We start from the raw sequence: 26,583 nt of genomic DNA, 5'->3' as shown, positions 1-26,583 counted from the left end.
CTGTGGGATTGGAACCCACTCCTCCAAAGAGACTGGTGCCTGAAACCAGCAGCTTAGACCTCTCGGCCACGCTACCTACACAACAGGCGCGTCACAAGAGCTGTGTCCTACCCCACGATAAAACACCGCAGCGGCACAAAAAATGAGACGTAAAAATTGGCAACGGTGGGATTCGAACCCACGCCTCCGAAGAGACTGGTGCCTAAAACCAGCGCCTTAGACCGCTCGGCCACGTTACCATTTGAAGAAGAGCGGCAAAACGTTAAGTGTCTTGGCAATCGCTGTGTCATGTATTTCCACTGCTCTCCAACTGGAAGCGTCTCTTTAGGCCATCCACAATACGAAAATGCCGTTCCCGCCATATGGGAGCGACGCCACTTGTCTGTAGCTGTCGTTGTTGAGGAGGAGCAGCGCTGGGATTCGAACCCACGCCTACGAAGAGACTGTGACTTTAACCAGCGCCTTAGAGCGCTCGGCCACGCTACGTGCGCTGGCTGCATTGGGCGCCGGTGTTCCTAGCATTTGTAGAAACAGTGTACGTCACAGCTTCCTGTTCAGCTGGCACTGGCTGCTCAACCATCGCACTTCAAACAACTGCCCGTTTCGACTGCAGAGAGCAGCGGACGTCCATGCTCTGGGAGGCGACATTACGTGTTGGTGATGAAGTGATAGTATAAACTGTGGCCTGCGCAACACGAGTGAAAAATCAAAAGAGCACTGTAATGTCGAGTACTCGTGCACTATCGCTATAGCAGCGGCAGCAAGGCAAAACTTTCAAAACTGCCGTGACCACGATTCGAACCTGGGTTATTGCGGCCACAACGCCATGTCCTAACCACTAGACGATCACGGCCACGGAGGAGCCCTCAAAAGCAGCAGGCGGGATTGCAAGTGGCGGTACACAGCAAAGCCCAGCCCACAGTGTCACGCCACAGCAGTGTCAGACACGTTCTACATCACATGTATACAAACAAATGAACGTGCCTGCGCTGTCAGGAAACTAACTACAGTGGTTAGCTGCATTCTCCTCCGTGGCAATGTCTTGCAGTCCTCCAAGCCTCTTCACTACAGGTATGTGGCTCGATAACAAGTGGACAGAAGCCGCATCTCTCTCGCCGTCGCCTGTTGCCGTGAATCATACTTAACGTAGCTTTCTGCAAGCGTCAGCGTAGCGTCAGTCGAGCAAAGTCGAGACAAGTCGCATAAGAGGAGCAACAAAAATGCGCACTTCCCATACCGGGAATAGAACGCGGGCCTCCTGGTTCAGAACCACCTATCCTAGCCACTAGACCATACAGGTTAACGACGGCAGTGATCTTTATCGAACGCAGCAAGCACACACGGTTAACTGACGACAACTGTAACAAATCCACTCTCTCACGTTATAGAACGGCGTACTCTGGAGGCATTTCGTCGAGACAAACGCCGGCAATGATGAGAGCAAAAGGCGCCTACAAATCCTGTCGTTGCACCACACACTGTTCTACGGCAATTCACGAAGCAGAAGCTGTTTTCTTTGCAGGCAGTAAGTGCAGCCGTCTTCGACACAGGAATCATTTACACGTTTGGCAGCTGTGGGATTGGAACCCACTCCTCCAAAGAGACTGGTGCCTGAAACCAGCAGCTTAGACCTCTCGGCCACGCTACCTACACAACAGGCGCGTCACAAGAGCTGTGTCCTACCCCACGATAAAACACCGCAGCGGCACAAAAAATGAGACGTAAAAATTGGCAACGGTGGGATTCGAACCCACGCCTCCGAAGAGACTGGTGCCTAAAACCAGCGCCTTAGACCGCTCGGCCACGTTACCATTTGAACAAGAGCGGCAAAACGTTAAGTGTCTTGGCAATCGCTGTGTCATGTATTTCCACTGCTCTCCAACTGGAAGCGTCTCTTTAGGCCATCCACAATACGAAAATGCCGTTCCCGCCATATGGGAGCGACGCCACTTGTCTGTAGCTGTCGTTGTTGAGGAGGAGCAGCGCTGGGATTCGAACCCACGCCTACGAAGAGACTGTGACTTTAACCAGCGCCTTAGAGCGCTCGGCCACGCTACGTGCGCTGGCTGCATTGGGCGCCGGTGTTCCTAGCATTTGTAGAAACAGTGTACGTCACAGCTTCCTGTTCAGCTGGCACTGGCTGCTCAACCATCGCACTTCAAACAACTGCCCGTTTCGACTGCAGAGAGCAGCGGACGTCCACGCTCTGGGAGGCGACATTACGTGTTGGTGATGAAGTGATAGTATAAACTGTGGCCTGCGCAACACGAGTGAAAAATCAAAAGAGCACTGTAATGTCGAGTACTCGTGCACTATCGCTATAGCAGCGGCAGCAAGGCAAAACTTTCAAAACTGCCGTGACCACGATTCGAACCTGGGTTATTGCGGCCACAACGCCATGTCTTAACCACTAGACGATCACGGCCACGGAGGCGCCCTCAAAAGCAGCTGGCGGGATTGCAAGTGGCGGTACACAGCAAAGCCCAGCCCACAGTGTCACGCCACAGCAGTGTCAGACACGTTCTACATCACATGTATACAAACAAATGAACGTGCCTGCGCTGTCAGGAAACTAACTACAGTGGTTAGCTGCATTCTCCTCCGTGGCAATGTCTTGCAGTCCTCCAAGCCTCTTCACTACAGGTATGTGGCTCGATAACAAGTGGACAGAAGCCGCATCTCTCTCGCCGTCGGCTGTTGCCGTGAATCATACTTAACGTAGCTTTCTGCAAGCGTCAGCGTAGCGTCAGTCGAGCAAAGTCGAGACAAGTCGCATAAGAGGAGCAACAAAAATGCGCATTTCCCATACCGGGAATAGAACGCGGGCCTCCTGGTTCAGAACCACCTATCCTAGCCACTAGACCATACAGGTTAACGACGGCAGTGATCTTTATCGAACGCAGCAAGCACACACGGTTAACTGACGACAACTGTAACAAATCCACTCTCTCACGTTATAGAACGGCGTACTCTGGAGGCATTTCGTCGAGACGAACGCCGGCAATGATGAGAGCAAAAGGCGCCTACAAATCCTGTCGTTGCACCACACACTGTTCTACGGCAATTCACGAAGCAGAAGCTGTTTTCTTTGCAGGCAGTAAGTGCAGCCGTCTTCGACACAGGAATCATTTACACGTTTGGCAGCTGTGGGATTGGAACCCACTCCTCCAAAGAGACTGGTGCCTGAAACCAGCAGCTTAGACCTCTCGGCCACGCTACCTACACAACAGGCGCGTCACAAGAGCTGTGTCCTACCCCACGATAAAACACCGCAGCGGCACAAAAAATGAGACGTAAAAATTGGCAACGGTGGGATTCGAACCCACGCCTCCGAAGAGACTGGTGCCTAAAACCAGCGCCTTAGACCGCTCGGCCACGTTACCATTTGAAGAAGAGCGGCAAAACGTTAAGTGTCTTGGCAATCGCTGTGTCATGTATTTCCACTGCTCTCCAACTGGAAGCGTCTCTTTAGGCCATCCACAATACGAAAATGCCGTTCCCGCCATATGGGAGCGACGCCACTTGTCTGTAGCTGTCGTTGTTGAGGAGGAGCAGCGCTGGGATTCGAACCCACGCCTACGAAGAGACTGTGACTTTAACCAGCGCCTTAGAGCGCTCGGCCACGCTACGTGCGCTGGCTGCATTGGGCGCCGGTGTTCCTAGCATTTGTAGAAACAGTGTACGTCACAGCTTCCTGTTCAGCTGGCACTGGCTGCTCAACCATCGCACTTCAAACAACTGCCCGTTTCGACTGCAGAGAGCAGCGGACGTCCACGCTCTGGGAGGCGACATTACGTGTTGGTGATGAAGTGATAGTATAAACTGTGGCCTGCGCAACACGAGTGAAAAATCAAAAGAGCACTGTAATGTCGAGTACTCGTGCACTATCGCTATAGCAGCGGCAGCAAGGCAAAACTTTCAAAACTGCCGTGACCACGATTCGAACCTGGGTTATTGCGGCCACAACGCCATGTCTTAACCACTAGACGATCACGGCCACGGAGGCGCCCTCAAAAGCAGCTGGCGGGATTGCAAGTGGCGGTACACAGCAAAGCCCAGCCCACAGTGTCACGCCACAGCAGTGTCAGACACGTTCTACATCACATGTATACAAACAAATGAACGTGCCTGCGCTGTCAGGAAACTAACTACAGTGGTTAGCTGCATTCTCCTCCGTGGCAATGTCTTGCAGTCCTCCAAGCCTCTTCACTACAGGTATGTGGCTCGATAACAAGTGGACAGAAGCCGCATCTCTCTCGCCGTCGGCTGTTGCCGTGAATCATACTTAACGTAGCTTTCTGCAAGCGTCAGCGTAGCGTCAGTCGAGCAAAGTCGAGACAAGTCGCATAAGAGGAGCAACAAAAATGCGCATTTCCCATACTGGGAATAGAACGCGGGCCTCCTGGTTCAGAACCACCTATCCTAGCCACTAGACCATACAGGTTAACGACGGCAGTGATCTTTATCGAACGCAGCAAGCACACACGGTTAACTGACGACAACTGTAACAAATCCACTCTCTCACGTTATAGAACGGCGTACTCTGGAGGCATTTCGTCGAGACGAACGCCGGCAATGATGAGAGCAAAAGGCGCCTACAAATCCTGTCGTTGCACCACACACTGTTCTACGGCAATTCACCAAGCAGAAGCTGTTTTCTTTGCAGGCAGTAAGTGCAGCCGTCTTCGACACAGGAATCATTTACACGTTTGGCAGCTGTGGGATTGGAACCCACTCCTCCAAAGAGACTGGTGCCTGAAACCAGCAGCTTAGACCTCTCGGCCACGCTACCTACACAACAGGCGCGTCACAAGAGCTGTGTCCTACCCCACGATAAAACACCGCAGCGGCACAAAAAATGAGACGTAAAAATTGGCAACGGTGGGATTCGAACCCACGCCTCCGAAGAGACTGGTGCCTAAAACCAGCGCATTAGACCGCTCGGCCACGTTACCATTTGAACAAGAGCGGCAAAACGTTAAGTGTCTTGGCAATCGCTGTGTCATGTATTTCCACTGCTCTCCAACTGGAAGCGTCTCTTTAGGCCATCCACAATACGAAAATGCCGTTCCCGCCATATGGGAGCGACGCCACTTGTCTGTAGCTGTCGTTGTTGAGGAGGAGCAGCGCTGGGATTCGAACCCACGCCTACGAAGAGACTGTGACTTTAACCAGCGCCTTAGAGCGCTCGGCCACGCTACGTGCGCTGGCTGCATTGGGCGCCGGTGTTCCTAGCATTTGTAGAAACAGTGTACGTCACAGCTTCCTGTTCAGCTGGCACTGGCTGCTCAACCATCGCACTTCAAACAACTGCCCGTTTCGACTGCAGAGAGCAGCGGACGTCCACGCTCTGGGAGGCGACATTACGTGTTGGTGATGAAGTGATAGTATAAACTGTGGCCTGCGCAACACGAGTGAAAAATCAAAAGAGCACTGTAATGTCGAGTACTCGTGCACTATCGCTATAGCAGCGGCAGCAAGGCAAAACTTTCAAAACTGCCGTGACCACGATTCGAACCTGGGTTATTGCGGCCACAACGCCATGTCTTAACCACTAGACGATCACGGCCACGGAGGCGCCCTCAAAAGCAGCTGGCGGGATTGCAAGTGGCGGTACACAGCAAAGCCCAGCCCACAGTGTCACGCCACAGCAGTGTCAGACACGTTCTACATCACATGTATACAAACAAATGAACGTGCCTGCGCTGTCAGGAAACTAACTACAGTGGTTAGCTGCATTCTCCTCCGTGGCAATGTCTTGCAGTCCTCCAAGCCTCTTCACTACAGGTATGTGGCTCGATAACAAGTGGACAGAAGCCGCATCTCTCTCGCCGTCGGCTGTTGCCGTGAATCATACTTAACGTAGCTTTCTGCAAGCGTCAGCGTAGCGTCAGTCGAGCAAAGTCGAGACAAGTCGCATAAGAGGAGCAACAAAAATGCGCATTTCCCATACCGGGAACAGAACGCGGGCCTCAGGGTTCAGAACCACCTATCCTAGCCACTAGACCATACAGGTTAACGACGGCAGTGATCTTTATCGAACGCAGCAAGCACACACGGTTAACTGACGACAACTGTAACAAATCCACTCTCTCACGTTATAGAACGGCGTACTCTGGAGGCATTTCGTCGAGACAAACGCCGGCAATGATGAGAGCAAAAGGCGCCTACAAATCCTGTCGTTGCACCACACACTGTTCTACGGCAATTCACGAAGCAGAAGCTGTTTTCTTTGCAGGCAGTAAGTGCAGCCGTCTTCGACACAGGAATCATTTACACGTTTGGCAGCTGTGGGATTGGAACCCACTCCTCCAAAGAGACTGGTGCCTGAAACCAGCAGCTTAGACCTCTCGGCCACGCTACCTACACAACAGGCGCGTCACAAGAGCTGTGTCCTACCCCACGATAAAACACCGCAGCGGCACAAAAAATGAGACGTAAAAATTGGCAACGGTGGGATTCGAACCCACGCCTCCGAAGAGACTGGTGCCTAAAACCAGCGCCTTAGACCGCTCGGCCACGTTACCATTTGAACAAGAGCGGCAAAACGTTAAGTGTCTTGGCAATCGCTGTGTCATATATTTCCACTGCTCTCCAACTGGAAGCGTCTCTTTAGGCCATCCACAATACGAAAATGCCGTTCCCGCCATATGGGAGCGACGCCACTTGTCTGTAGCTGTCGTTGTTGAGGAGGAGCAGCGCTGGGATTCGAACCCACGCCTACGAAGAGACTGTGACTTTAACCAGCGCCTTAGAGCGCTCGGCCACGCTACGTGCGCTGGCTGCATTGGGCGCCGGTGTTCCTAGCATTTGTAGAAACAGTGTACGTCACAGCTTCCTGTTCAGCTGGCACTGGCTGCTCAACCATCGCACTTCAAACAACTGCCCGTTTCGACTGCAGAGAGCAGCGGACGTCCACGCTCTGGGAGGCGACATTACGTGTTGGTGATGAAGTGATAGTATAAACTGTGGCCTGCGCAACACGAGTGAAAAATCAAAAGAGCACTGTAATGTCGAGTACTCGTGCACTATCGCTATAGCAGCGGCAGCAAGGCAAAACTTTCAAAACTGCCGTGACCACGATTCGAACCTGGGTTATTGCGGCCACAACGCCATGTCCTAACCACTAGACGATCACGGCCACGGAGGAGCCCTCAAAAGCAGCAGGCGGGATTGCAAGTGGCGGTACACAGCAAAGCCCAGCCCACAGTGTCACGCCACAGCAGTGTCAGACACGTTCTACATCACATGTATACAAACAAATGAACGTGCCTGCGCTGTCAGGAAACTAACTACAGTGGTTAGCTGCATTCTCCTCCGTGGCAATGTCTTGCAGTCCTCCAAGCCTCTTCACTACAGGTATGTGGCTCGATAACAAGTGGACAGAAGCCGCATCTCTCTCGCCGTCGGCTGTTGCCGTGAATCATACTTAACGTAGCTTTCTGCAAGCGTAAGCGTAGCGTCAGTCGAGCAAAGTCGAGACAAGTCGCATAAGAGGAGCAACAAAAATGCGCACTTCCCATACCGGGAATAGAACGCGGGCCTCCTGGTTCAGAACCACCTATCCTAGCCACTAGACCATACAGGTTAACGACGGCAGTGATCTTTATCGAACGCAGCAAGCACACACGGTTAACTGACGACAACTGTAACAAATCCACTCTCTCACGTTATAGAACGGCGTACTCTGGAGGCATTTCGTCGAGACGAACGCCGGCAATGATGAGAGCAAAAGGCGCCTACAAATCCTGTCGTTGCACCACACACTGTTCTACGGCAATTCACGAAGCAGAAGCTGTTTTCTTTGCAGGCAGTAAGTGCAGCCGTCTTCGACACAGGAATCATTTACACGTTTGGCAGGTGTGGGATTGGAACCCACTCCTCCAAAGAGACTGGTGCCTGAAACCAGCAGCTTAGACCTCTCGGCCACGCTACCTACACAACAGGCGCGTCACAAGAGCTGTGTCCTACCCCACGATAAAACACCGCAGCGGCACAAAAAATGAGACGTAAAAATTGGCAACGGTGGGATTCGAACCCACGCCTCCGAAGAGACTGGTGCCTAAAACCAGCGCCTTAGACCGCTCGGCCACGTTACCATTTGAACAAGAGCGGCAAAACGTTAAGTGTCTTGGCAATCGCTGTGTCATGTATTTCCACTGCTCTCCAACTGGAAGCGTCTCTTTAGGCCATCCACAATACGAAAATGCCGTTCCCGCCATATGGGAGCGACGCCACTTGTCTGTAGCTGTCGTTGTTGAGGAGGAGCAGCGCTGGGATTCGAACCCACGCCTACGAAGAGACTGTGACTTTAACCAGCGCCTTAGAGCGCTCGGCCACGCTACGTGCGCTGGCTGCATTGGGCGCCGGTGTTCCTAGCATTTGTAGAAACAGTGTACGTCACAGCTTCCTGTTCAGCTGGCACTGGCTGCTCAACCATCGCACTTCAAACAACTGCCCGTTTCGACTGCAGAGAGCAGCGGACGTCCACGCTCTGGGAGGCGACATTACGTGTTGGTGATGAAGTGATAGTATAAACTGTGGCCTGCGCAACACGAGTGAAAAATCAAAAGAGCACTGTAATGTCGAGTACTCGTGCACTATCGCTATAGCAGCGGCAGCAAGGCAAAACTTTCAAAACTGCCGTGACCACGATTCGAACCTGGGTTATTGCGGCCACAACGCCATGTCTTAACCACTAGACGATCACGGCCACGGAGGCGCCCTCAAAAGCAGCTGGCGGGATTGCAAGTGGCGGTACACAGCAAAGCCCAGCCCACAGTGTCACGCCACAGCAGTGTCAGACACGTTCTACATCACATGTATACAAACAAATGAACGTGCCTGCGCTGTCAGGAAACTAACTACAGTGGTTAGCTGCATTCTCCTCCGTGGCAATGTCTTGCAGTCCTCCAAGCCTCTTCACTACAGGTATGTGGCTCGATAACAAGTGGACAGAAGCCGCATCTCTCTCGCCGTCGGCTGTTGCCGTGAATCATACTTAACGTAGCTTTCTGCAAGCGTCAGCGTAGCGTCAGTCGAGCAAAGTCGAGACAAGTCGCATAAGAGGAGCAACAAAAATGCGCATTTCCCATACCGGGAACAGAACGCGGGCCTCCTGGTTCAGAACCACCTATCCTAGCCACTAGACCATACAGGTTAACGACGGCAGTGATCTTTATCGAACGCAGCAAGCACACACGGTTAACTGACGACAACTGTAACAAATCCACTCTCTCACGTTATAGAACGGCGTACTCTGGAGGCATTTCGTCGAGACGAACGCCGGCAATGATGAGAGCAAAAGGCGCCTACAAATCCTGTCGTTGCACCACACACTGTTCTACGGCAATTCACGAAGCAGAAGCTGTTTTCTTTGCAGGCAGTAAGTGCAGCCGTCTTCGACACAGGAATCATTTACACGTTTGGCAGCTGTGGGATTGGAACCCACTCCTCCAAAGAGACTGGTGCCTGAAACCAGCAGCTTAGACCTCTCGGCCACGCTACCTACACAACAGGCGCGTCACAAGAGCTGTGTCCTACCCCACGATAAAACACCGCAGCGGCACAAAAAATGAGACGTAAAAATTGGCAACGGTGGGATTCGAACCCACGCCTCCGAAGAGACTGGTGCCTAAAACCAGCGCCTTAGACCGCTCGGCCACGTTACCATTTGAACAAGAGCGGCAAAACGTTAAGTGTCTTGGCAATCGCTGTGTCATGTATTTCCACTGCTCTCCAACTGGAAGCGTCTCTTTAGGCCATCCACAATACGAAAATGCTGTTCCCGCCATATGGGAGCGACGCCACTTGTCTGTAGCTGTCGTTGTTGAGGAGGAGCAGCGCTGGGATTCGAACCCACGCCTACGAAGAGACTGTGACTTTAACCAGCGCCTTAGAGCGCTCGGCCACGCTACGTGCGCTGGCTGCATTGGGCGCCGGTGTTCCTAGCATTTGTAGAAACAGTGTACGTCACAGCTTCCTGTTCAGCTGGCACTGGCTGCTCAACCATCGCACTTCAAACAACTGCCCGTTTCGACTGCAGAGAGCAGCGGACGTCCACGCTCTGGGAGGCGACATTACGTGTTGGTGATGAAGTGATAGTATAAACTGTGGCCTGCGCAACACGAGTGAAAAATCAAAAGAGCACTGTAATGTCGAGTACTCGTGCACTATCGCTATAGCAGCGGCAGCAAGGCAAAACTTTCAAAACTGCCGTGACCACGATTCGAACCTGGGTTATTGCGGCCACAACGCCATGTCTTAACCACTAGACGATCACGGCCACGGAGGCGCCCTCAAAAGCAGCTGGCGGGATTGCAAGTGGCGGTACACAGCAAAGCCCAGCCCACAGTGTCACGCCACAGCAGTGTCAGACACGTTCTACATCACATGTATACAAACAAATGAACGTGCCTGTGCTGTCAGGACACTAACTACAGTGGTTAGCTGCATTCTCCTCCGTGGCAATGTCTTGCAGTCCTCCAAGCCTCTTCACTACAGGTATGTGGCTCGATAACAAGTGGACAGAAGCCGCATCTCTCTCGCCGTCGGCTGTTGCCGTGAATCATACTTAACGTAGCTTTCTGCAAGCGTCAGCGTAGCGTCAGTCGAGCATAGTCGAGACAAGTCGCATAAGAGGAGCAACAAAAATGCGCATTTCCCATACCGGGAATAGAACGCGGGCCTCCTGGTTCAGAACCACCTATCCTAGCCACTAGACCATACAGGTTAACGACGGCAGTGATCTTTATCGAACACAGCAACCACACACGGTTAACTGACGACAACTGTAACAAATCCACTCTCTCACGTTATAGAACGGCGTACTCTGGAGGCATTTCGTCGAGACGAACGCCGGCAATGATGAGAGCAAAAGGCGCCTACAAATCCTGTCGTTGCACCACACACTGTTCTACGGCAATTCACGAAGCAGAAGCTGTTTTCTTTGCAGGCAGTAAGTGCAGCCGTCTTCGACACAGGAATCATTTACACGTTTGGCAGCTGTGGGATTGGAACCCACTCCTCCAAAGAGACTGGTGCCTGAAACCAGCAGCTTAGACCTCTCGGCCACGCTACCTACACAACAGGCGCGTCACAAGAGCTGTGTCCTACCCCACGATAAAACACCGCAGCGGCACAAAAAATGAGACGTAAAAATCGGCAACGGTGGGATTCGAACCCACGCCTCCGAAGAGACTGGTTCCTAAAACCAGCGCCTTAGACCGCTCGGCCACGTTACCATTTGAACAAGAGCGGCAAAACGTTAAGTGTCTTGGCAATCGCTGTGTCATGTATTTCCACTGCTCTCCAACTGGAAGCGTCTCTTTAGGCCATCCACAATACGAAAATGCCGTTCCCGCCGTATGGGAGCGACGCCACTTGTCTGTAGCTGTCGTTGTTGATGAGGAGCAGCGCTGGGATTCGAACCCACGCCTACGAAGAGACTGTGACTTTAACCAGCGCCTTAGAGCGCTCGGCCACGCTACGTGCGCTGGCTGCATTGGGCGCCGGTGTTCCTAGCATTTGTAGAAACAGTGTATGTCACAGCTTCCTGTTCAGCTGGCACTGGCTGCTCAACCATCGCACTTCAAACAACTGCCCGTTTCGACTGCAGAGAGCAGCGGACGTCCACGCTCTGGGAGGCGACATTACGTGTTGGTGATGAAGTGATAGTATAAACTGTGGCCTGCGCAACACGAGTGAAAAATCAAAAGAGCACTGTAATGTCGAGTACTCGTGCACTATCGCTATAGCAGCGGCAGCAAGGCAAAACTTTCAAAACTGCCGTGACCACGATTCGAACCTGGGTTATTGCGGCCACAACGCCATGTCCTAACCACTAGACGATCACGGCCACGGAGGAGCCCTCAAAAGCAGCAGGCGGGATTGCAAGTGGCGGTACACAGCAAAGCCCAGCCCACAGTGTCACGCCACAGCAGTGTCAGACACGTTCTACATCACATGTATACAAACAAATGAACGTGCCTGCGCTGTCAGGACACTAACTACAGTGGTTAGCTGCATTCTCCTCCGTGGCAATGTCTTGCAGTCCTCCAAGCCTCTTCACTACAGGTATGTGGCTCGATAACAAGTGGACAGAAGCCGCATCTCTCTCGCCGTCGGCTGTTGCCGTGAATCATACTTAACGTAGCTTTCTGCAAGCGTCAGCGTAGCGTCAGTCGAGCATAGTCGAGACAAGTCGCATAAGAGGAGCAACAAAAATGCGCATTTCCACATACCGGGAATAGAACGCGGGCCTCCTGGTTCAGAACCACCTATCCTAGCCACTAGACCATACAGGTTAACGACGGCAGTGATCTTTATCGAACACAGCAACCACACACGGTTAACTGACGACAACTGTAACAAATCCACTCTCTCACGTTATAGAACGGCGTACTCTGGAGGCATTTCGTCGAGACGAACGCCGGCAATGATGAGAGCAAAAGGCGCCTACAAATCCTGTCGTTGCACCACACACTGTTCTACGGCAATTCACGAAGCAGAAGCTGTTTTCTTTGCAGGCAGTAAGTGCAGCCGTCTTCGACACAGGAATCATTTACACGTTTGGCAGCTGTGGGATTGGAACCCACTCCTCCAAAGAGACTGGTGCCTGAAACCAGCAGCTTAGACCTCTCGGCCACGCTACCTACACAACAGGCGCGTCACAAGAGCTGTGTCCTACCCCACGATAAAACACCGCAGCGGCACAAAAAATGAGACGTAAAAATCGGCAACGGTGGGATTCGAACCCACGCCTCCGAAGAGACTGGTTCCTAAAACCAGCGCCTTAGACCGCTCGGCCACGTTACCATTTGAACAAGAGCGGCAAAACGTTAAGTGTCTTGGCAATCGCTGTGTCATGTATTTCCACTGCTCTCCAACTGGAAGCGTCTCTTTAGGCCATCCACAATACGAAAATGCCGTTCCCGCCGTATGGGAGCGACGCCACTTGTCTGTAGCTGTCGTTGTTGAGGAGGAGCAGCGCTGGGATTCGAACTCACGCCTACGAAGAGACTGTGACTTTAACCAGCGCCTTAGAGCGCTCGGCCACGCTACGTGCGCTGGCTGCATTGGGCGCCGGTGTTCCTAGCATTTGTAGAAACAGTGTACGTCACAGCTTCCTGTTCAGCTGGCACTGGCTGCTCAACCATCGCACTTCAAACAACTGCCCGTTTCGACTGCAGAGAGCAGCGGACGTCCACGCTCTGGGAGGCGACATTACGTGTTGGTGATGAAGTGATAGTATAAACTGTGGCCTGCGCAACACGAGTGAAAAATCAAAAGAGCACTGTAATGTCGAGTACTCGTGCACTATCGCTATAGCAGCGGCAGCAAGGCAAAACTTTCAAAACTGCCGTGACCACGATTCGAACCTGGGTTATTGCGGCCACAACGCCATGTCCTAACCACTAGACGATCACGGCCACGGAGGAGCCCTCAAAAGCAGCAGGCGGGATTGCAAGTGGCGGTACACAGCAAAGCCCAGCCCACAGTGTCACGCCACAGCAGTGTCAGACACGTTCTACATCACATGTATACAAACAAATGAACGTGCCTGCGCTGTCAGGACACTAACTACAGTGGTTAGCTGCATTCTCCTCCGTGGCAATGTCTTGCAGTCCTCCAAGCCTCTTCACTACAGGTATGTGGCTCGATAACAAGTGGACAGAAGCCGCATCTCTCTCGCCGTCGGCTGTTGCCGTGAATCATACTTAACGTAGCTTTCTGCAAGCGTCAGCGTAGCGTCAGTCGAGCATAGTCGAGACAAGTCGCATAAGAGGAGCAACAAAAATGCGCATTTCCCATACCGGGAATAGAACGCGGGCCTCCTGGTTCAGAACCACCTATCCTAGCCACTAGACCATACAGGTTAACGACGGCAGTGATCTTTATCGAACACAGCAACCACACACGGTTAACTGACGACAACTGTAACAAATCCACTCTCTCACGTTATAGAACGGCGTACTCTGGAGGCATTTCGTCGAGACGAACGCCGGCAATGATGAGAGCAAAAGGCGCCTACAAATCCTGTCGTTGCACCACACACTGTTCTACGGCAATTCACGAAGCAGAAGCTGTTTTCTTTGCAGGCAGTAAGTGCAGCCGTCTTCGACACAGGAATCATTTACACGTTTGGCAGCTGTGGGATTGGAACCCACTCCTCCAAAGAGACTGGTGCCTGAAACCAGCAGCTTAGACCTCTCGGCCACGCTACCTACACAACAGGCGCGTCACAAGAGCTGTGTCCTACCCCACGATAAAACACCGCAGCGGCACAAAAAATGAGACGTAAAAATCGGCAACGGTGGGATTCGAACCCACGCCTCCGAAGAGACTGGTTCCTAAAACCAGCGCCTTAGACCGCTCGGCCACGTTACCATTTGAACAAGAGCGGCAAAACGTTAAGTGTCTTGGCAATCGCTGTGTCATGTATTTCCACTGCTCTCCAACTGGAAGCGTCTCTTTAGGCCATCCACAATACGAAAATGCCGTTCCCGCCATATGGGAGCGACGCCACTTGTCTGTAGCTGTCGTTGTTGAGGAGGAGCAGCGCTGGGATTCGAACCCACGCCTACGAAGAGACTGTGACTTTAACCAGCGCCTTAGAGCGCTCGGCCACGCTACGTGCGCTGGCTGCATTGGGCGCCGGTGTTCCTAGCATTTGTAGAAACAGTGTACGTCACAGCTTCCTGTTCAGCTGGCACTGGCTGCTCAACCATCGCACTTCAAACAACTGCCCGTTTCGACTGCAGAGAGCAGCGGACGTCCACGCTCTGGGAGGCGACATTACGTGTTGGTGATGAAGTGATAGTATAAACTGTGGCCTGCGCAACACGAGTGAAAAATCAAAAGAGCACTGTAATGTCGAGTACTCGTGCACTATCGCTATAGCAGCGGCAGCAAGGCAAAACTTTCAAAACTGCCGTGACCACGATTCGAACCTGGGTTATTGCGGCCACAACGCCATGTCCTAACCACTAGACGATCACGGCCACGGAGGAGCCCTCAAAAGCAGCAGGCGGGATTGCAAGTGGCGGTACACAGCAAAGCCCAGCCCACAGTGTCACGCCACAGCAGTGTCAGACACGTTCTACATCACATGTATACAAACAAATGAACGTGCCTGCGCTGTCAGGACACTAACTACAGTGGTTAGCTGCATTCTCCTCCGTGGCAATGTCTTGCAGTCCTCCAAGCCTCTTCACTACAGGTATGTGGCTCGATAACAAGTGGACAGAAGCCGCATCTCTCTCGCCGTCGGCTGTTGCCGTGAATCATACTTAACGTAGCTTTCTGCAAGCGTCAGCGTAGCGTCAGTCGAGCAAAGTCGAGACAAGTCGCATAAGAGGAGCAACAAAAATGCGCATTTCCCATACCGGGAATAGAACGCGGGCCTCCTGGTTCAGAACCACCTATCCTAGCCACTAGACCATACAGGTTAACGACGGCAGTGATCTTTATCGAACACAGCAACCACACACGGTTAACTGACGACAACTGTAACAAATCCACTCTCTCACGTTATAGAACGGCGTACTCTGGAGGCATTTCGTCGAGACGAACGCCGGCAATGATGAGAGCAAAAGGCGCCTACAAATCCTGTCGTTGCACCACACACTGTTCTACGGCAATTCACGAAGCAGAAGCTGTTTTCTTTGCAGGCAGTAAGTGCAGCCGTCTTCGACACAGGAATCATTTACACGTTTGGCAGCTGTGGGATTGGAACCCACTCCTCCAAAGAGACTGGTGCCTGAAACCAGCAGCTTAGACCTCTCGGCCACGCTACCTACACAACAGGCGCGTCACAAGAGCTGTGTCCTACCCCACGATAAAACACCGCAGCGGCACAAAAAATGAGACGTAAAAATCGGCAACGGTGGGATTCGAACCCACGCCTCCGAAGAGACTGGTTCCTAAAACCAGCGCCTTAGACCGCTCGGCCACGTTACCATTTGAACAAGAGCGGCAAAACGTTAAGTGTCTTGGCAATCGCTGTGTCATGTATTTCCACTGCTCTCCAACTGGAAGCGTCTCTTTAGGCCATCCACAATACGAAAATGCCGTTCCCGCCGTATGGGAGCGACGCCACTTGTCTGTAGCTGTCGTTGTTGAGGAGGAGCAGCGCTGGGATTCGAACCCACGCCTACGAAGAGACTGTGACTTTAACCAGCGCCTTAGAGCGCTCGGCCACGCTACGTGCGCTGGCTGCATTGGGCGCCGGTGTTCCTAGCATTTGTAGAAACAGTGTACGTCACAGCTTCCTGTTCAGCTGGCACTGGCTGCTCAACCATCGCACTTCAAACAACTGCCCGTTTCGACTGCAGAGAGCAGCGGACGTCCACGCTCTGGGAGGCGACATTACGTGTTGGTGATGAAGTGATAGTATAAACTGTGGCCTGCGCAACACGAGTGAAAAATCAAAAGAGCACTGTAATGTCGAGTACTCGTGCACTATCGCTATAGCAGCGGCAGCAAGGCAAAACTTTCAAAACTGCCGTGACCACGATTCGAACCTGGGTTATTGCGGCCACAACGCCATGTCCTAACCACTAGACGATCACGGCCACGGAGGAGCCCTCAAAAGCAGCAGGCGGGATTGCAAGTGGCGGTACACAGCAAAGCCCAGCCCACAGTGTCACGCCACAGCAGTGTCAGACACGTTCTACATCACATGTATACAAACAAATGAACGTGCCTGCGCTGTCAGGACACTAACTACAGTGGTTAGCTGCATTCTCCTCCGTGGCGGGGCAATGTCTTGCAGTCCTCCAAGCCTCTTCACTACAGGTATGTGGCTCGATAACAAGTGGACAGAAGCCGCATCTCTCTCGCCGTCGGCTGTTGCCGTGAATCATACTTAACGTAGCTTTCTGCAAGCGTCAGCGTAGCGTCAGTCGAGCATAGTCGAGACAAGTCGCATAAGAGGAGCAACAAAAATGCGCATTTCCCATACCGGGAATAGAATGCGGGCCTCCTGGTTCAGAACCACCTATCCTAGCCACTAGACCATACAGGTTAACGACGGCAGTGATCTTTATCGAACACAGCAACCACACACGGTTAACTGACGACAACTGTAACAAATCCACTCTCTCACGTTATAGAACGGCGTACTCTGGAGGCATTTCGTCGAGACGAACGCCGGCAATGATGAGAGCAAAAGGCGCCTACAAATCCTGTCGTTGCACCACACACTGTTCTACGGCAATTCACGAAGCAGAAGCTGTTTTCTTTGCAGGCAGTAAGTGCAGCCGTCTTCGACACAGGAATCATTTACACGTTTGGCAGCTGTGGGATTGGAACCCACTCCTCCAAAGAGACTGGTGCCTGAAACCAGCAGCTTAGACCTCTCGGCCACGCTACCTACACAACAGGCGCGTCACAAGAGCTGTGTCCTACCCCACGATAAAACACCGCAGCGGCACAAAAAATGAGACGTAAAAATCGGCAACGGTGGGATTCGAACCCACGCCTCCGAAGAGACTGGTTCCTAAAACCAGCGCCTTAGACCGCTCGGCCACGTTACCATTTGAACAAGAGCGGCAAAACGTTAAGTGTCTTGGCAATCGCTGTGTCATGTATTTCCACTGCTCTCCAACTGGAAGCGTCTCTTTAGGCCATCCACAATACGAAAATGCCGTTCCCGCCGTATGGGAGCGACGCCACTTGTCTGTAGCTGTCGTTGTTGATGAGGAGCAGCGCTGGGATTCGAACCCACGCCTACGAAGAGACTGTGACTTTAACCAGCGCCTTAGAGCGCTCGGCCACGCTACGTGCGCTGGCTGCATTGGGCGCCGGTGTTCCTAGCATTTGTAGAAACAGTGTACGTCACAGCTTCCTGTTCAGCTGGCACTGGCTGCTCAACCATCGCACTTCAAACAACTGCCCGTTTCGACTGCAGAGAGCAGCGGACGTCCACGCTCTGGGAGGCGACATTACGTGTTGGTGATGAAGTGATAGTATAAACTGTGGCCTGCGCAACACGAGTGAAAAATCAAAAGAGCACTGTAATGTCGAGTACTCGTGCACTATCGCTATAGCAGCGGCAGCAAGGCAAAACTTTCAAAACTGCCGTGACCACGATTCGAACCTGGGTTATTGCGGCCACAACGCCATGTCCTAACCACTAGACGATCACGGCCACGGAGGAGCCCTCAAAAGCAGCAGGCGGGATTGCAAGTGGCGGTACACAGCAAAGCCCAGCCCACAGTGTCACGCCACAGCAGTGTCAGACACGTTCTACATCACATGTATACAAACAAATGAACGTGCCTGCGCTGTCAGGACACTAACTACAGTGGTTAGCTGCATTCTCCTCCGTGGCAATGTCTTGCAGTCCTCCAAGCCTCTTCACTACAGGTATGTGGCTCGATAACAAGTGGACAGAAGCCGCATCTCTCTCGCCGTCGGCTGTTGCCGTGAATCATACTTAACGTAGCTTTCTGCAAGCGTCAGCGTAGCGTCAGTCGAGCATAGTCGAGACAAGTCGCATAAGAGGAGCAACAAAAATGCGCATTTCCCATACCGGGAATAGAACGCGGGCCTCCTGGTTCAGAACCACCTATCCTAGCCACTAGACCATACAGGTTAACGACGGCAGTGATCTTTATCGAACACAGCAACCACACACGGTTAACTGACGACAACTGTAACAAATCCACTCTCTCACGTTATAGAACGGCGTACTCTGGAGGCATTTCGTCGAGACGAACGCCGGCAATGATGAGAGCAAAAGGCGCCTACAAATCCTGTCGTTGCACCACACACTGTTCTACGGCAATTCACGAAGCAGAAGCTGTTTTCTTTGCAGGCAGTAAGTGCAGCCGTCTTCGACACAGGAATCATTTACACGTTTGGCAGCTGTGGGATTGGAACCCACTCCTCCAAAGAGACTGGTGCCTGAAACCAGCAGCTTAGACCTCTCGGCCACGCTACCTACACAACAGGCGCGTCACAAGAGCTGTGTCCTACCCCACGATAAAACACCGCAGCGGCACAAAAAATGAGACGTAAAAATCGGCAACGGTGGGATTCGAACCCACGCCTCCGAAGAGACTGGTTCCTAAAACCAGCGCCTTAGACCGCTCGGCCACGTTACCATTTGAACAAGAGCGGCAAAACGTTAAGTGTCTTGGCAATCGCTGTGTCATGTATTTCCACTGCTCTCCAACTGGAAGCGTCTCTTTAGGCCATCCACAATACGAAAATGCCGTTCCCGCCGTATGGGAGCGACGCCACTTGTCTGTAGCTGTCGTTGTTGAGGAGGAGCAGCGCTGGGATTCGAACCCACGCCTACGAAGAGACTGTGACTTTAACCAGCGCCTTAGAGCGCTCGGCCACGCTACGTGCGCTGGCTGCATTGGGCGCCGGTGTTCCTAGCATTTGTAGAAACAGTGTACGTCACAGCTTCCTGTTCAGCTGGCACTGGCTGCTCAACCATCGCACTTCAAACAACTGCCCGTTTCGACTGCAGAGAGCAGCGGACGTCCACGCTCTGGGAGGCGACATTACGTGTTGGTGATGAAGTGATAGTATAAACTGTGGCCTGCGCAACACGAGTGAAAAATCAAAAGAGCACTGTAATGTCGAGTACTCGTGCACTATCGCTATAGCAGCGGCAGCAAGGCAAAACTTTCAAAACTGCCGTGACCACGATTCGAACCTGGGTTATTGCGGCCACAACGCCATGTCCTAACCACTAGACGATCACGGCCACGGAGGAGCCCTCAAAAGCAGCAGGCGGGATTGCAAGTGGCGGTACACAGCAAAGCCCAGCCCACAGTGTCACGCCACAGCAGTGTCAGACACGTTCTACATCACATGTATACAAACAAATGAACGTGCCTGCGCTGTCAGGACACTAACTACAGTGGTTAGCTGCATTCTCCTCCGTGGCAATGTCTTGCAGTCCTCCAAGCCTCTTCACTACAGGTATGTGGCTCGATAACAAGTGGACAGAAGCCGCATCTCTCTCGCCGTCGGCTGTTGCCGTGAATCATACTTAACGTAGCTTTCTGCAAGCGTCAGCGTAGCGTCAGTCGAGCATAGTCGAGACAAGTCGCATAAGAGGAGCAACAAAAATGCGCATTTCCCATACCGGGAATAGAACGCGGGCCTCCTGGTTCAGAACCACCTATCCTAGCCACTAGACCATACAGGTTAACGACGGCAGTGATCTTTATCGAACACAGCAACCACACACGGTTAACTGACGACAACTGTAACAAATCCACTCTCTCACGTTATAGAACGGCGTACTCTGGAGGCATTTCGTCGAGACGAACGCCGGCAATGATGAGAGCAAAAGGCGCCTACAAATCCTGTCGTTGCACCACACACTGTTCTACGGCAATTCACGAAGCAGAAGCTGTTTTCTTTGCAGGCAGTAAGTGCAGCCGTCTTCGACACAGGAATCATTTACACGTTTGGCAGCTGTGGGATTGGAACCCACTCCTCCAAAGAGACTGGTGCCTGAAACCAGCAGCTTAGACCTCTCGGCCACGCTACCTACACAACAGGCGCGTCACAAGAGCTGTGTCCTACCCCACGATAAAACACCGCAGCGGCACAAAAAATGAGACGTAAAAATCGGCAACGGTGGGATTCGAACCCACGCCTCCGAAGAGACTGGTTCCTAAAACCAGCGCCTTAGACCGCTCGGCCACGTTACCATTTGAACAAGAGCGGCAAAACGTTAAGTGTCTTGGCAATCGCTGTGTCATGTATTTCCACTGCTCTCCAACTGGAAGCGTCTCTTTAGGCCATCCACAATACGAAAATGCCGTTCCCGCCGTATGGGAGCGACGCCACTTGTCTGTAGCTGTCGTTGTTGAGGAGGAGCAGCGCTGGGATTCGAACCCACGCCTACGAAGAGACTGTGACTTTAACCAGCGCCTTAGAGCGCTCGGCCACGCTACGTGCGCTGGCTGCATTGGGCGCCGGTGTTCCTAGCATTTGTAGAAACAGTGTACGTCACAGCTTCCTGTTCAGCTGGCACTGGCTGCTCAACCATCGCACTTCAAACAACTGCCCGTTTCGACTGCAGAGAGCAGCGGACGTCCACGCTCTGGGAGGCGACATTACGTGTTGGTGATGAAGTGATAGTATAAACTGTGGCCTGCGCAACACGAGTGAAAAATCAAAAGAGCACTGTAATGTCGAGTACTCGTGCACTATCGCTATAGCAGCGGCAGCAAGGCAAAACTTTCAAAACTGCCGTGACCACGATTCGAACCTGGGTTATTGCGGCCACAACGCCATGTCCTAACCACTAGACGATCACGGCCACGGAGGAGCCCTCAAAAGCAGCAGGCGGGATTGCAAGTGGCGGTACACAGCAAAGCCCAGCCCACAGTGTCACGCCACAGCAGTGTCAGACACGTTCTACATCACATGTATACAAACAAATGAACGTGCCTGCGCTGTCAGGACACTAACTACAGTGGTTAGCTGCATTCTCCTCCGTGGCAATGTCTTGCAGTCCTCCAAGCCTCTTCACTACAGGTATGTGGCTCGATAACAAGTGGACAGAAGCCGCATCTCTCTCGCCGTCGGCTGTTGCCGTGAATCATACTTAACGTAGCTTTCTGCAAGCGTCAGCGTAGCGTCAGTCGAGCATAGTCGAGACAAGTCGCATAAGAGGAGCAACAAAAATGCGCATTTCCCATACCGGGAATAGAACGCGGGCCTCCTGGTTCAGAACCACCTATCCTAGCCACTAGACCATACAGGTTAACGACGGCAGTGATCTTTATCGAACACAGCAACCACACACGGTTAACTGACGACAACTGTAACAAATCCACTCTCTCACGTTATAGAACGGCGTACTCTGGAGGCATTTCGTCGAGACGAACGCCGGCAATGATGAGAGCAAAAGGCGCCTACAAATCCTGTCGTTGCACCACACACTGTTCTACGGCAATTCACGAAGCAGAAGCTGTTTTCTTTGCAGGCAGTAAGTGCAGCCGTCTTCGACACAGGAATCATTTACACGTTTGGCAGCTGTGGGATTGGAACCCACTCCTCCAAAGAGACTGGTGCCTGAAACCAGCAGCTTAGACCTCTCGGCCACGCTACCTACACAACAGGCGCGTCACAAGAGCTGTGTCCTACCCCACGATAAAACACCGCAGCGGCACAAAAAATGAGACGTAAAAATCGGCAACGGTGGGATTCGAACCCACGCCTCCGAAGAGACTGGTTCCTAAAACCAGCGCCTTAGACCGCTCGGCCACGTTACCATTTGAACAAGAGCGGCAAAACGTTAAGTGTCTTGGCAATCGCTGTGTCATGTATTTCCACTGCTCTCCAACTGGAAGCGTCTCTTTAGGCCATCCACAATACGAAAATGCCGTTCCCGCCGTATGGGAGCGACGCCACTTGTCTGTAGCTGTCGTTGTTGAGGAGGAGCAGCGCTGGGATTCGAACCCACGCCTACGAAGAGACTGTGACTTTAACCAGCGCCTTAGAGCGCTCGGCCACGCTACGTGCGCTGGCTGCATTGGGCGCCGGTGTTCCTAGCATTTGTAGAAACAGTGTACGTCACAGCTTCCTGTTCAGCTGGCACTGGCTGCTCAACCATCGCACTTCAAACAACTGCCCGTTTCGACTGCAGAGAGCAGCGGACGTCCACGCTCTGGGAGGCGACATTACGTGTTGGTGATGAAGTGATAGTATAAACTGTGGCCTGCGCAACACGAGTGAAAAATCAAAAGAGCACTGTAATGTCGAGTACTCGTGCACTATCGCTATAGCAGCGGCAGCAAGGCAAAACTTTCAAAACTGCCGTGACCACGATTCGAACCTGGGTTATTGCGGCCACAACGCCATGTCCTAACCACTAGACGATCACGGCCACGGAGGAGCCCTCAAAAGCAGCAGGCGGGATTGCAAGTGGCGGTACACAGCAAAGCCCAGCCCACAGTGTCACGCCACAGCAGTGTCAGACACGTTCTACATCACATGTATACAAACAAATGAACGTGCCTGCGCTGTCAGGACACTAACTACAGTGGTTAGCTGCATTCTCCTCCGTGGCAATGTCTTGCAGTCCTCCAAGCCTCTTCACTACAGGTATGTGGCTCGATAACAAGTGGACAGAAGCCGCATCTCTCTCGCCGTCGGCTGTTGCCGTGAATCATACTTAACGTAGCTTTCTGCAAGCGTCAGCGTAGCGTCAGTCGAGCATAGTCGAGACAAGTCGCATAAGAGGAGCAACAAAAATGCGCATTTCCCATACCGGGAATAGAACGCGGGCCTCCTGGTTCAGAACCACCTATCCTAGCCACTAGACCATACAGGTTAACGACGGCAGTGATCTTTATCGAACACAGCAACCACACACGGTTAACTGACGACAACTGTAACAAATCCACTCTCTCACGTTATAGAACGGCGTACTCTGGAGGCATTTCGTCGAGACGAACGCCGGCAATGATGAGAGCAAAAGGCGCCTACAAATCCTGTCGTTGCACCACACACTGTTCTACGGCAATTCACGAAGCAGAAGCTGTTTTCTTTGCAGGCAGTAAGTGCAGCCGTCTTCGACACAGGAATCATTTACACGTTTGGCAGCTGTGGGATTGGAACCCACTCCTCCAAAGAGACTGGTGCCTGAAACCAGCAGCTTAGACCTCTCGGCCACGCTACCTACACAACAGGCGCGTCACAAGAGCTGTGTCCTACCCCACGATAAAACACCGCAGCGGCACAAAAAATGAGACGTAAAAATCGGCAACGGTGGGATTCGAACCCACGCCTCCGAAGAGACTGGTTCCTAAAACCAGCGCCTTAGACCGCTCGGCCACGTTACCATTTGAACAAGAGCGGCAAAACGTTAAGTGTCTTGGCAATCGCTGTGTCATGTATTTCCACTGCTCTCCAACTGGAAGCGTCTCTTTAGGCCATCCACAATACGAAAATGCCGTTCCCGCCGTATGGGAGCGACGCCACTTGTCTGTAGCTGTCGTTGTTGAGGAGGAGCAGCGCTGGGATTCGAACCCACGCCTACGAAGAGACTGTGACTTTAACCAGCGCCTTAGAGCGCTCGGCCACGCTACGTGCGCTGGCTGCATTGGGCGCCGGTGTTCCTAGCATTTGTAGAAACAGTGTACGTCACAGCTTCCTGTTCAGCTGGCACTGGCTGCTCAACCATCGCACTTCAAACAACTGCCCGTTTCGACTGCAGAGAGCAGCGGACGTCCACGCTCTGGGAGGCGACATTACGTGTTGGTGATGAAGTGATAGTATAAACTGTGGCCTGCGCAACACGAGTGAAAAATCAAAAGAGCACTGTAATGTCGAGTACTCGTGCACTATCGCTATAGCAGCGGCAGCAAGGCAAAACTTTCAAAACTGCCGTGACCACGATTCGAACCTGGGTTATTGCGGCCACAACGCCATGTCCTAACCACTAGACGATCACGGCCACGGAGGAGCCCTCAAAAGCAGCAGGCGGGATTGCAAGTGGCGGTACACAGCAAAGCCCAGCCCACAGTGTCACGCCACAGCAGTGTCAGACACGTTCTACATCACATGTATACAAACAAATGAACGTGCCTGCGCTGTCAGGACACTAACTACAGTGGTTAGCTGCATTCTCCTCCGTGGCAATGTCTTGCAGTCCTCCAAGCCTCTTCACTACAGGTATGTGGCTCGATAACAAGTGGACAGAAGCCGCATCTCTCTCGCCGTCGGCTGTTGCCGTGAATCATACTTAACGTAGCTTTCTGCAAGCGTCAGCGTAGCGTCAGTCGAGCAAAGTCGAGACAAGTCGCATAAGAGGAGCAACAAAAATGCGCATTTCCCATACCGGGAATAGAACGCGGGCCTCCTGGTTCAGAACCACCTATCCTAGCCACTAGACCATACAGGTTAACGACGGCAGTGATCTTTATCGAACGCAGCAAGCACACACGGTTAACTGACGACAACTGTAACAAATCCACTCTCTCACGTTATAGAACGGCGTACTCTGGAGGCATTTCGTCGAGACGAACGCCGGCAATGATGAGAGCAAAAGGCGCCTACAAATCCTGTCGTTGCACCACACACTGTTCTACGGCAATTCACGAAGCAGAAGCTGTTTTCTTTGCAGGCAGTAAGTGCAGCCGTCTTCGACACAGGAATCATTTACACTTTTGGCAGCTGTGGGATTGGAACCCACTCCTCCAAAGAGACTGGTGCCTGAAACCAGCAGCTTAGACCTCTCGGCCACGCTACCTACACAACAGGCGCGTCACAAGAGCTGTGTCCTACCCCACGATAAAACACCGCAGCGGCACAAAAAATGAGACGTAAAAATCGGCAACGGTGGGATTCGAACCCACGCCTCCGAAGAGACTGGTTCCTAAAACCAGCGCCTTAGACCGCTCGGCCACGTTACCATTTGAACAAGAGCGGCAAAACGTTAAGTGTCTTGGCAATCGCTGTGTCATGTATTTCCACTGCTCTCCAACTGGAAGCGTCTCTTTAGGCCATCCACAATACGAAAATGCCGTTCCCGCCGTATGGGAGCGACGCCACTTGTCTGTAGCTGTCGTTGTTGAGGAGGAGCAGCGCTGGGATTCGAACCCACGCCTACGAAGAGACTGTGACTTTAACCAGCGCCTTAGAGCGCTCGGCCACGCTACGTGCGCTGGCTGCATTGGGCGCCGGTGTTCCTAGCATTTGTAGAAACAGTGTACGTCACAGCTTCCTGTTCAGCTGGCACTGGCTGCTCAACCATCGCACTTCAAACAACTGCCCGTTTCGACTGCAGAGAGCAGCGGACGTCCACGCTCTGGGAGGCGACATTACGTGTTGGTGATGAAGTGATAGTATAAACTGTGGCCTGCGCAACACGAGTGAAAAATCAAGAGAGCACTGTAATGTCGAGTACTCGTTCACTATCGCTATAGCAGCGGCAGCAAGGCAAAACTTTCAAAACTGCCGTGACCACGATTCGAACCTGGGTTATTGCGGCCACAACGCCATGTCCTAACCACTAGACGATCACGGCCACGGAGGAGCCCTCAAAAGCAGCAGGCGGGATTGCAAGTGGCGGTACACAGCAAAGCCCAGCCCACAGTGTCACGCCACAGCAGTGTCAGACACGTTCTACATCACATGTATACAAACAAATGAACGTGCCTGCGCTGTCAGGACACTAACTACAGTGGTTAGCTGCATTCTCCTCCGTGGCAATGTCTTGCAGTCCTCCAAGCCTCTTCACTACAGGTATGTGGCTCGATAACAAGTGGACAGAAGCCGCATCTCTCTCGCCGTCGGCTGTTGCCGTGAATCATACTTAACGTAGCTTTCTGCAAGCGTCAGCGTAGCGTCAGTCGAGCATAGTCGAGACAAGTCGCATAAGAGGAGCAACAAAAATGCGCATTTCCCATACCGGGAATAGAACGCGGGCCTCCTGGTTCAGAACCACCTATCCTAGCCACTAGACCATACAGGTTAACGACGGCAGTGATCTTTATCGAACACAGCAACCACACACGGTTAACTGACGACAACTGTAACAAATCCACTCTCTCACGTTATAGAACGGCGTACTCTGGAGGCATTTCGTCGAGACGAACG

The 26,583-nt window shown here is 52.6% G+C and overlaps 17 non-coding genes across 17 annotated transcripts; all 17 read right to left on the bottom strand.

The window, feature by feature from the left end:
* Nucleotides 1–157: 157 nt before the first annotated feature.
* Trnal-uag (transfer RNA leucine (anticodon UAG)) lies at nucleotides 158–239 on the bottom strand. The gene has a single exon. It is a non-coding gene; the product is annotated as a tRNA-Leu (tRNA).
* A 1,490-nt stretch (nucleotides 240–1,729) lies between these two features.
* Nucleotides 1,730–1,811, bottom strand: Trnal-uag (transfer RNA leucine (anticodon UAG)). Its single transcript has one exon. It is a non-coding gene; the product is annotated as a tRNA-Leu (tRNA).
* Nucleotides 1,812–3,301: 1,490 nt separating this feature from the next.
* On the bottom strand, nucleotides 3,302–3,383 carry Trnal-uag (transfer RNA leucine (anticodon UAG)). Its single transcript has one exon. It is a non-coding gene; the product is annotated as a tRNA-Leu (tRNA).
* A 1,490-nt stretch (nucleotides 3,384–4,873) lies between these two features.
* Trnal-uag (transfer RNA leucine (anticodon UAG)) lies at nucleotides 4,874–4,955 on the bottom strand. The gene has a single exon. It is a non-coding gene; the product is annotated as a tRNA-Leu (tRNA).
* Nucleotides 4,956–6,445: 1,490 nt separating this feature from the next.
* Nucleotides 6,446–6,527, bottom strand: Trnal-uag (transfer RNA leucine (anticodon UAG)). The gene has a single exon. It is a non-coding gene; the product is annotated as a tRNA-Leu (tRNA).
* Nucleotides 6,528–8,017: 1,490 nt separating this feature from the next.
* On the bottom strand, nucleotides 8,018–8,099 carry Trnal-uag (transfer RNA leucine (anticodon UAG)). Its single transcript has one exon. It is a non-coding gene; the product is annotated as a tRNA-Leu (tRNA).
* Nucleotides 8,100–9,589: 1,490 nt separating this feature from the next.
* Nucleotides 9,590–9,671, bottom strand: Trnal-uag (transfer RNA leucine (anticodon UAG)). The gene has a single exon. It is a non-coding gene; the product is annotated as a tRNA-Leu (tRNA).
* A 1,490-nt stretch (nucleotides 9,672–11,161) lies between these two features.
* Nucleotides 11,162–11,243, bottom strand: Trnal-uag (transfer RNA leucine (anticodon UAG)). The gene has a single exon. It is a non-coding gene; the product is annotated as a tRNA-Leu (tRNA).
* Nucleotides 11,244–12,734: 1,491 nt separating this feature from the next.
* On the bottom strand, nucleotides 12,735–12,816 carry Trnal-uag (transfer RNA leucine (anticodon UAG)). Its single transcript has one exon. It is a non-coding gene; the product is annotated as a tRNA-Leu (tRNA).
* Nucleotides 12,817–14,306: 1,490 nt separating this feature from the next.
* Nucleotides 14,307–14,388, bottom strand: Trnal-uag (transfer RNA leucine (anticodon UAG)). The gene has a single exon. It is a non-coding gene; the product is annotated as a tRNA-Leu (tRNA).
* A 1,490-nt stretch (nucleotides 14,389–15,878) lies between these two features.
* Nucleotides 15,879–15,960, bottom strand: Trnal-uag (transfer RNA leucine (anticodon UAG)). Its single transcript has one exon. It is a non-coding gene; the product is annotated as a tRNA-Leu (tRNA).
* Nucleotides 15,961–17,455: 1,495 nt separating this feature from the next.
* Nucleotides 17,456–17,537, bottom strand: Trnal-uag (transfer RNA leucine (anticodon UAG)). The gene has a single exon. It is a non-coding gene; the product is annotated as a tRNA-Leu (tRNA).
* Nucleotides 17,538–19,027: 1,490 nt separating this feature from the next.
* On the bottom strand, nucleotides 19,028–19,109 carry Trnal-uag (transfer RNA leucine (anticodon UAG)). Its single transcript has one exon. It is a non-coding gene; the product is annotated as a tRNA-Leu (tRNA).
* A 1,490-nt stretch (nucleotides 19,110–20,599) lies between these two features.
* On the bottom strand, nucleotides 20,600–20,681 carry Trnal-uag (transfer RNA leucine (anticodon UAG)). Its single transcript has one exon. It is a non-coding gene; the product is annotated as a tRNA-Leu (tRNA).
* Nucleotides 20,682–22,171: 1,490 nt separating this feature from the next.
* On the bottom strand, nucleotides 22,172–22,253 carry Trnal-uag (transfer RNA leucine (anticodon UAG)). Its single transcript has one exon. It is a non-coding gene; the product is annotated as a tRNA-Leu (tRNA).
* A 1,490-nt stretch (nucleotides 22,254–23,743) lies between these two features.
* Trnal-uag (transfer RNA leucine (anticodon UAG)) lies at nucleotides 23,744–23,825 on the bottom strand. The gene has a single exon. It is a non-coding gene; the product is annotated as a tRNA-Leu (tRNA).
* Nucleotides 23,826–25,315: 1,490 nt separating this feature from the next.
* Trnal-uag (transfer RNA leucine (anticodon UAG)) lies at nucleotides 25,316–25,397 on the bottom strand. Its single transcript has one exon. It is a non-coding gene; the product is annotated as a tRNA-Leu (tRNA).
* Between the last annotated feature and the right edge of the window lie 1,186 nt (nucleotides 25,398–26,583).

This window comes from Schistocerca gregaria, chromosome 1, assembly GCF_023897955.1.
Source record: "Schistocerca gregaria isolate iqSchGreg1 chromosome 1, iqSchGreg1.2, whole genome shotgun sequence".
Taxonomy (NCBI): Eukaryota; Metazoa; Arthropoda; class Insecta; order Orthoptera; family Acrididae; genus Schistocerca; species Schistocerca gregaria.
This window is presented reverse-complemented; position numbering and strand designations above follow the sequence as displayed.